At 41.4% G+C, this 10721-nt stretch overlaps 1 pseudogene; it reads right to left on the bottom strand.

Annotated features, from left to right (window-relative positions):
* Positions 1-2709: 2709 nt before the first annotated feature.
* The window catches only part of LOC126778836 (GTP-binding protein 2-like), a 66962-nt pseudogene continuing 58950 nt past the window's right edge, over positions 2710-10721 (bottom strand).

Below are 10721 nucleotides of genomic sequence, written 5' to 3'. Positions count from 1 at the left end.
AACGATTAAATTAAAAGAGTCAATTAGTTCCAGTTAGGATTACAGTGTTAATGTACCAGGAGATCATAAACAGTGAGTCGGTCTCACCGAACGATTAGATTAAAAGAGTCAATTAGTTTCAGTTAGGATTACAGTGTTAATGTACCAGGAGATCATAAACAGTGTGTCGGTCTCACCGAACGATTAGATTAAAAGAGTCAATTAGTTTCAGATAGGATTACAGTGTTAATGTACTAGAAGATCATAAACAGTGAGTCGGTCATACCGAACGATTAGATTAAAAGAGTTAATTTTGACTAGACGTTTGGCGCGGTTGGTAGATACTTGCCTTTTCACGCCGAAGGTTGTGGTTTCGATTCTCACCCAGGACAGACATTTGTGTGCATGAACATGTCTGTTTGTCCTGAGTCTGAGTGTAATTTTCTGTATAAGTATGTATTTACAAAAGAAAAGTAGTATATGTAGTATATCATTTGTCAGGTTTCCATAGCACGAGTTTTGTACAAGCTTAATTTGGGATCAGATGGCCGTGTGTGAAAAATGTCCCAGGATATTATTATTATTAGTTTCAAAGATTTAGAATTAGGATTACGTTGTAAATGTACCAGGAGAACATAAACAGTGAGACGGTTTCACCGAACGATTAGATTAAAAGAGTCAATTAGTTTCAGTTAGGATTACAGTGTTAATGTACCAGGAGATCATAAACAGTGAGTCGGTCTCACCGAACGATTAGATTAAAAGAGTCAATTAGTTCCAGTTAGGATTACAGTGTTAATGTACCAGGAGATCATAAACAGTGAGACGGTTTCACCGAACGATTAGATTAAAAGAGTCAATTAGTTTCAGTTATGATTACAGTGTTAATGTACCAGGAGCTTTACAGTTTTAATCTAACCGTTCGGTGAGACCGACACACTGTTTATGATCTCCTGGTACATTAACACTGTAATCCTAACTGAAACTAATTGACTCTTTTAATCTATAATTGAATTATAATAATAATGTCCTCCAGACCGATTTCGGCTACGGCGGCCAATCTCAAGATTGATTAGCCAAATACGCAGGAGATATTATAGTGCACAAGTGTGTGCGCAAACACAGGTGCACTCCCTATTCCCTATCTCTCATAATCCGATGGGACGGCAATCCGATACGACCGGAAAGAGTTCAGGCGCAGGACCATCAGCTTTAAGTGCTTTCCGAGGCACGGGAGTGTACACATTTCCAACTTCCAGACTCCGGGCTGCTACTCAGAATTTTCTGACAGACAAACCCAATAGCTTTTTTTATTTGCCCGACCTGGGAATTGACCCGGAGGGGGTCTGCCTTACATCAAGCCACTAGACCAACGAGGCAGTCATAATTATACGAGGACTTTGAAGAGAATAGATTAGCATCTCAACCACCCCATTTACCATTTCCCTTATAATAAATTATTTTTTATTGGACAGAGAGTGTCTGACCAGAGACAAATATTAACCATCTACTTGATACTCAAATATCAATATTTGCAAAGAAGATAAATATACATTTCAACTAATTGTAAAAGGTGTATTAAATACAATATTAACACGTACATAGTGCTATTTTGATTGATTTTAAATAAGAATATTTAATTTAAATCTCAGTTTATTTGAAATTTTAAGTCAACTAACTTCTAAATAAGTTATTATTATAACAATTTAACATACGATAAGATTATCATATTAGTGTCACCGTGGCGTCACGGAAGGGTAGATAGGCAAACATGGTATAACTAAGAATTTAATGTTTTTGAATGTACATATTTTCAAATATAAAGACTTATAACTTTTTACTGTTGCAATTTCTGTTTCTCTTTTTTAATTTCGAATAGGAAGGCTAATGTAATTTTGGTGGTAATTCTCCACCGCGTCATTGGCGTTTTAAGAAATATTAACCATCATTTATATTGTCAATGTGCCACCAACATTGGGAACCAAGATGTAATATCCATTGTGTATGTACGTTATTTCATAAACCTAGTTATATAATTATTTAATATTAACTAGAAATTGGATGTATTATATTTTATAGACGTTTTGCATGTATGTTATATACGTAATAAAAACTCTGACACTGATTAATTAACTGACTGAATAAAAATGAGTTATGAGTGAAAATTTGCTCGATCACATATGATGGTTTATTAAAAATTTGTCCGCTAGTGTTAAATATATGAAAGTTTATATGGATGGTCCACATTTTTTTTATACAGTGTTGCCAACTTGGGGGTTTTCCCCCTAAAAATAAATATGTCAGATGAAATCAAATAGGATATTTTCAGGTTAGACATTTTTTAGGAGGAACATTTTTTAAAGAAATTCTCTCCGGGGATTAACTCTTCAGCTTCATTTAATTGAGTATATTTCAAGTTTACTAATGCTACTTGCAGTACTTGATTTGCTTTTTTTTAACATCATATTATAAATGTATTTTGTATTTGTTTCAATTCATCCGTCAGGAGGATGCTTCTAAGAGGTTGGCAACACTGTTTTTATGTAACATAAAAATACCATCATCGTTTGTCGTTTTTTGTAATTTAATCCGCAAGGCGAAACGCCCCCCACGCAATCATGAAGTGAACACGACAAGAAAACTGGTTACAGATACAATTAATATATTTAATTTATCTAGAATATTCTAGAGAGATCTCGAATTTTGCATTGGAGCCGTGTTCTATAGAATTCATGGTATGTACGGGAAGGTTTGCGTGACCCGGCCGATGGCTCTGTAACAAAACAATTTCGTTAATATATAAAAATGGCTGTTTGTGTATCTGTTTGTGATTAATAGAGTTTGGACCGTTTGAATCACCATCATAGTTGAAATTTAGATGTATGTCTCATGGATGATTTTATAATATCCACTTCGTTGTAACGCCGCTAGATGGCGCTGTACCACATTAACAGCCACCTACCGGGTTTTGCTAGTAAAGTACAAAAGTGTCTGTTGGTCGAAGATATCTCTTCTTAAGAACAAAACTTATTCCAACATGATTCAAAACAGTTACAGTATATAAATGTCCCACAGCTGGGCTAAAACCTCTCCTTCTCAGGAGAAGGTTTGAGCTTATTCCACAACCTGCTTCGATGCATGGATTTCCTTCACCGAACACTTATAAATTAAATATGTGAAAGTCGGTGGAGCTAGCGATCTCGGATACCAACACTGAGCTGACGATATACTTTATTGGCTCAACAATTCAACTGTAATTAGAAGTTATCGTTGGGTTCGTTGAGCGGTACCTGGTCCCCAGCCCCGCCATGAACAGCAGCCGGCGGCCCCGCACGAGGTACTCCGGACAGCGGGCGAACCTGAACAGCACGGAGGCCCCCTCGCCCGCCCTCAGCACGTTATACCCTAAAGGACATTATACCCTAAAGCGAAAAATATAAACGTGGTCAGCGATGAGATGAGCAACCCGATGGTAAGTGGTCACCACCGCCCATAGACATTGACACCGCAATAAATATTAACCATCGCTTACATCAACAATGCGTCACCAACCTTGGGAACTAAGATGTTATGTCCCTCGTGCCTGTAGTTACACTGTTTTACTCACCAACAACAATGCTATTGCTGTTTGGCGGCAGAATATATTATAAGTGTGTGTGGTAACTGGTGGTAAGGGCATTGTGCAAACCCGCCTGGGTAGGTACCACCCACTCATCAGATATTCTACCGCTGGTAACAGGAATATGACATAAAAAAATAAATATCATTATCATACTTAAGTATTTTACGCAACACCACAAATTATACCAAAATTAAACTATTTAATTCCATTCCGCAAAGTGAGTTTGATGTATGTATTCGTTACCTCCTCGTATAATGGCCGTCTGACGCACGTTCCCGACATGCACAGAGCACTGGAACCCTGGGTAGATGGCCGTGGAGTGTCTCAGGACATGCACGGATGCCTGTTACATTCAATCAAATTTAATTCATGACCGCATTACATATTATATTGCACAGTCTGTGCTAATATTGCTAGCATATAAAAAAAACAGCCAAGATGGTTCAGGCACCACTGAATTTTCATGTACTTAATTTGTGATTATAATTCATCTCGTACTTTACGATGAAGGAAAACATCGTGAGGAAATCTGCATGTGTCTGATTACACTGAAATTCTGCCACATGTGTATTCCACCAACCGGCATCGGAGCAGCGTTGTGGAATAAGCTGCAAACCTTCTCCTCAAAAAGAGGAGAGGAGGACTTTAGCCCAGCAGTGGGACATTCACAGGCTGTTACGGATTCAAAGCATGCTAATTTTATTTTTATCGTGCCAGTGAACTCTATTTAAATTTATTTATAATAAGAAAATGCCGTGGAGTACCGGCTTAGAATAGTACTCCCCCAATCTCATCCCGTGGGTGTCGTAAGAGGCGACTGAGGGACGGGGAAAAGGGGGAATGGGCAGCAGCGTCCCCCCTCGCATAAACATCTTACCCCCCTACTGCGCTCGCCAACACGCCTGCCCAGCGCGGCGAGTATGGGCAAACCCCTCCATTAATGGCAGATGCGCTCAAAAAAAGGCCCCCAGTTACCGGCAAGCCCGCTAGGCCCGACCAAGGTAGCGGTCGCGGTATCGGCAGGGCAGGGGGTGCTAAGAATCACCGGTTCAAGGCAGGCTACCGTATAAAACGACTGAACATGGCAACGTATAATGGACGCTCGATGAGGCTGGACCATCACCTCGCCGAATTAGAAGTAGAGTTAAGTCATATAAACTGGCATATACTGGGGTTATCTGAAGTCCGAAGACAGGGGGAGGACACGATAACTCTAGAGTCCGGTAACTTACTCTACTTCCGCGAAGGTGATAACCTCTCCCAGGGTGGTGTCGGTTTTCTAGTCAAAAAGGATCTCATTAGCAGCATTGTGGAAATCAGTAGTGTGTCGAACCGGGTAGCGTACCTTGTCCTAAAACTTTCCGACAGGTACTCCCTGAAGGTCGTACAGGTATATGCGCCAACTTCGACATACTCTGATGATGTGGTCGAAGCGATGTACGAGGACATCGCAAAGGCCCTCAACGACACCTCGAGGGCCCACTACAATGTTGTTATGGGAGACTTTAATGCTAAAGTGGGAGTACAAGATAGCGGTGAATCGAAAGTCGGACCTTACGGCTTGGGCTGCAGAAATCACAGGGGGCAAATGCTGGTAAACTTTCTCGAAGCGCAGGGGCTTTTTTTGATGGATTCTTTCTTTCAAAAGAAGCCTCAGAGGAGGTGGACCTGGCGAAGCCCCGATAACGTGACAAGGAACGAGATAGACTTTATCATTTCGAATAAAAGGCACATATTTAGAGATGTTTCAGTGATCAACAGGTTTAATACCGGAAGTGATCACCGCTTGGTTCGAGGCACTCTAAATATCAACTTAAAAGCCGAAAGATCGAGAATGATGAGGTCTACTCTCCGACCTACCATGCTCCAAGCTGCTCAAGGCTCCGAAAAGTTCCAAATGGAACTTCAAAATCAATTCACCGCGTTGGAAACCATAAGCAGCATTGATGAGAGAACCGACACGCTGGTCAAAATACTGCAAAACACATCCCGCAAGTGTTTTCCGCCACAGAGAAGAGACAACGCACCAAAACTCTCTGCTGAGACACTCGAGCTCATGAGAAAACGACGAGAACTACCATCGTTTTTGTCAGATAAGGCCTTAAACCGAACAATAAAAACTCTGACGCGACGCGATCTCCGACGCTCCAATACCCGTGCCATCAAGGCTGCAATTGAGCAAAATCGGGGATCGAAAGTGTTCGCTCGCAAGTTTGGGAGGCCGCGTCTGACAAAACTTAAAACTGAAAATGGTGGGGTCGTTACCTCTAGGCCTGAGATTGTCGGAGAAGTAGAGAGGTTTTATGGGCAGTTGTTCTCTTCAAGATCGGATAAACCCGTGGGAATCAGTATTGATGACCAGCGCGCCCCTCTTATGCGCCATTACTCCGAGGAGCTCCCAGTCGTTGACCAAGGAGAGATTAGGTCGGCTCTAGAACAGCTTAAAAACAACAAAGCTCCGGGAGATGACGGAATCACAACAGAGTTGCTTAAGGCAGGCGGGACTCCGGTCCTGAAAGAGCTAGCAAGCCTCTTTAATTCCGTCATCCAACATGGCAAGACCCCGGAAACGTGGAGCGGGAGTGAGGTGGTACTGTTTTTCAAGAAAGGTGATAAAACCCTCTTGAAAAACTACAGACCCATCTCCCTCCTGAGTCACGTGTATAAGCTGTTCTCAAGAGTCGTCACGAACCGTCTCGCCAGACGACTTGACGAGTTCCAGCCCCCAGAGCAAGCCGGCTTTCGATCAGGCTACAGCACCGTGGACCACATCCATACTGTTCGGCAGATTGTGCAGAAGACCGAAGAGTACAATCAGCCGCTGTGTATGGCATTTGTGGACTACGAGAAAGCCTTCGACTCCATTGAAACCTGGGCAGTGCTCGACTCATTGCAGAGATGTCATATCGATTGGAGATATATCGAGGTACTGAGATGTCTGTACAACGCCGCTACAATGACTGTCCACATCCAGGACTGTAAGACGAAGGCGATCCAACTGCGCAGACGGGTGAGACAGGGGGATGTAATATCCCCGAAAGTGTTCACCAACGCGTTGGAAGACGTTTTCAAAACGCTGGATTGGACTAGGTATGGAGTCAATGTAAACGGCGAGTACATCTCACACCTTCGATTTGCCGACGATATCGTCATCATAGCAGAGTCGCTGGAACAACTCACCGAAATGCTGCGTAGCCTAGGCGAGTCTTCCCGGCGTGTCGGTCTCGGTATGAACTTGGACAAGATCAAGGTCATGTTCAATAGGCATGTCGTGCCGGGACCGATATACGTCGAGGGGAAACCTCTCGAAGTTGTTAGTGAATATACCTACCTAGGACAGATAATACAAGTCGGTAGGAACAACTTCGAGAAGGAAGCCGATCGAAGGATTCGCTTGGGATGGGCAGCATTTGGCAACCTTCGTCAAGTCCTCAAGTCGTCTATACCGCAATGTTTGAAGACGAAAGTCTTCAACCAATGCGTCTTACCTGCCATGACATACGGTGCCGAAACGTGGACACTAACTGCGGGACTAGTCCACAAATTCAAAGTCGCTCAGCGTGCTATGGAGCGAGCTATGCTCGGAGTATCTTTGAAGGATAAGATCAGAAATGAGATTATCCGGAAAAGAACCGGAGTCACCGACATAGCTTGCAAAATTAGCAGGCTGAAGTGGCAGTGGGCTGGTCACGTATGTCGTAGGACCGATGGCCGTTGGAGCAGACGAGTCCTAGAGTGGAGACCGCGAATCGGGAAGCGCAGCGTAGGGCGCCCTCCAGCCAGGTGGACCGACGACCTTAAGAAGGTGGCGGGCACCAACTGGATGCGGAAGGCGGAGGACAGGGAGCTTTGGCGCACCTTGGGAGAGGCCTATGTTCAGCAGTGGACAACGATTGGCTGTTGATTGAAGAAAATTCACGATTGTCACGTTAAGAGTCTAAATTTAAAGAGGGTGACACTGCGAAGTACCTCTATTTATATAATAATAGTTTTCGTCCGCAGCTTGACCCATGTTTGAGGGACTGAGACAGATGTATGTCCTTTGTCCTTTTCTGTTACAATGTCAACATTTTTTCGGTCATGATAATCGGTCGAGAAGTTAAAACGTAAAAGCGTAACAAAGAAACAAACACACTTTCACATTCATAATATTAGTAAGGATTCTTTTGACCCTGTTGGTCTAGAAGCGATATATAAGGCCGCTGATCTCGAGGTCCTCAGTTCAATCCCCGGGTGGGGCTGATAGAAAGTTATTGGGTTATTCTTTTGAAAGTTCTCAATAGCAGCTCGGAGTTTGGATGTTAGATGTGTGTTCATACCCGTGCCTCGGAAAGCATGTAAAGCCGTTTGTCAAGCGCTTGGACTCCCTTCGGTTGTTGTTGTATTGTTGAAACGTAAGCAATGAAGTTCTGAACAAAAATATCATCTATACTTAATATTATAAATGCGAAAGTAACTGTATGTCTGTTACGCTTTCACGGCTTAACCACCCCCCTATAACACGCGTGCGAAACTGCGAGTGTTAACTAGTATTCTAAAAGCAAAACAAAAATAAGCTTAATAAACATAACTAAATCTAAAAGTATAAGTAAGACATTCTAAAATAATTGTCTAACCATAAATCAATAAAATAACAAATAAAAAGCAAAAATCCACGCGAGTCTTGGTTCCAAAATGTCTTATACCATTCTAATCGCGCGCGGATTATACATATTTCTTCCATTTGTTTAATATTTAAATTTCATTATTGACGTGCCGGTTGGCGTGGTTGGTAGACACTTACCTTTCACGCCGAAGGTTGTTGGTTCGATTCCCACCAGGACAGATATTCGTGTGCATGAACATGTCTCTTTGTCCCTAGTCTGGGTGTAATTATCTATATAAGTATGTATTTACAAAAGAAAAGTAGTATATGTAGTATATCAGTTGTCTGATTTCCGTAGTACGAGCTCTGCTTAGTTTGGGATCAGATGGCCGTGTGTGAATAATGTCCCAGGATATTATTATTATTCGAACAATAATGGGTAATCTAATTTTTCAGACAAAAATGGACTCGTTCTTCAGCCTCTTCGATCCGTCAGATGGCAATACGAACAGACAGAATAATAAGAAAAAACATAAAAACGATCAAGAGAACGGCAGGAAGAACCCAGACGCACCCAAGGGTATGTACAAACTTTTGTATATATGTAATAAGTTTATTTATTGAAATAAAAACTAAAGTCGTTGCTATGTTAAGCGAAATTTATTCTTTTTTATATCATATCACAAATTACTTCTGCAAACAAAGTATGAGTACAAATTATAATTATTTACTAACCCGTAAAAAGAAACAACATTAAAAGCTATTGCTTCAAATATTTTTTTACAATCTGAATTGTTTCTTTTTTTAAAAAAACGTCGTTAACTTTTTATTATATTAACCCAGTGTGAATTTCTCTAATTATAGAATGACACATGACATAATGCAAAGTGTTGCCACAACAGGTAATACTTGGATGTATTAAGTCGAAGTTAATGCACGTGCAATTTAAATTTAATGAAGAGCCAAAAGAGCTTCATTTACATATATATAACATACTGGCATATAAACGCACAGCTCAAACTACTGCGACATGAAAATTTGCATACGGGTTCCTTTTACGCAATAGGTTAGCATTTAGGAAGCATTTTTGAAAATTTAACCCTACAGAAGGAACTCGGGCAGGAAGAACAGAAGGAAGAAGAACAAAGTATCGCCAGCGAAGGACGTCCTAACAACAGCATGGCAGAGTTCATCACAAGAAGTACCGGAACCGTTGAATAATCAGTCGTCGATACCAAAGGTCTGTGACAAGAAAATCGGAAAGAACGTCAACGATTTGAAATCGGAAGACGATTTTAAGAAGACGAAGAGGAAACCAATGACCAATGATGATGAGGATGCAACGAGAAGTGGGACAAAGTTTGCCGATAGAGTGTACAATGTCATCGATAAGTTGGAGAAGGTCAGGATAAAGGAGGATATGTATTTAGCTGGTGATTTCAATTCCGAGGACTTGGAGAGTGACTTCTTCTACAGCTCTGATGATATGGAAGACTTCTGCGATGATACGTAAGTGATGTTTTTTGTTAATTAAAAAAAAGTATTATAATTTATGTGTTGTAAAGTAGTAAAGTAACAGCCTGTGTATGTCCCACTGCTGGGCTAAGATCTCCTCTCCCTTTTTGAAGAGAAGGTATGGAGCTTGTTCCACCACGCTGCTCCAATGCGGGTTGGTGGAATACACATGTGGCAAAATTTCAGTGAAATTAGACACATGCAGGTTTCCTCACGATGTTTTCCTTCACCGTAAAGCACGAGATGAATTATAATGACAAATTAAGCACATGAAAATTCAGTGGTGCTTGCCCAGGCTTGACCCCACGATCATCGTTCAAGATTCACGCGTTCTTATCACTAGACCATCTCATCTCTTATGTGTTGTAATTTTGGGTAATTATACGTTTTTTCTTAAGGCTTTGCTTGCTTTCCACGGTATGGAAGAGCAAGAAACAATAACATATCTATTCGCTTCACCCGGGATTTCAATCAAGGCTTTATATTTAAGCTCATTAACTAACATCTAGATTAAAAGAGTCAATTAGTTTCAGAGATGTAGAATTAGGATTACAGTGTTAATGTACCAGAAGATCATAAACAGTGAGTCCGTCTCACCGAACGATTAGATTAAAAGAGTCAATTAGTTTCAGTTAGGATTACAGTGTTAATGTACCAGGAGATCATAAACAGTGAGTCGGTCTCACCGAACGATTAGATTAAAAGAGTCAATTAGTTTCAGTTAGGATTTTTTTTTTATAGAATAGGAAGGTGGACGAGCATATGGGCCACCTGATGGTAAGTGGTCACCAAACGCCCTTAGACATTGGCATTGTAAGAAATGTCAACCATCGCTTATAGCCAATGCGCCACCAACCTTGGGAACTAAGATTTTATGTCCCTTGTGTCTGTAATTACACTGGCTCACTCACCCTTCAAACCGGAACACAACAATATCAAGTATTGCTGTTTTGCGGTAGAATATCTGATGAGTGGGTGGTACCTACCCAGACGAGCTTGCACAAAGCCCTACCACCAGTA

The sequence above is a fragment of the Nymphalis io genome, chromosome 27, assembly GCF_905147045.1.
Source record: "Nymphalis io chromosome 27, ilAglIoxx1.1, whole genome shotgun sequence".
Classification (NCBI taxonomy): Eukaryota; Metazoa; Arthropoda; class Insecta; order Lepidoptera; family Nymphalidae; genus Nymphalis; species Nymphalis io.
Note: the sequence above shows the minus strand (reverse complement) of the source record. Positions and strands in the feature narration are given on the sequence as shown.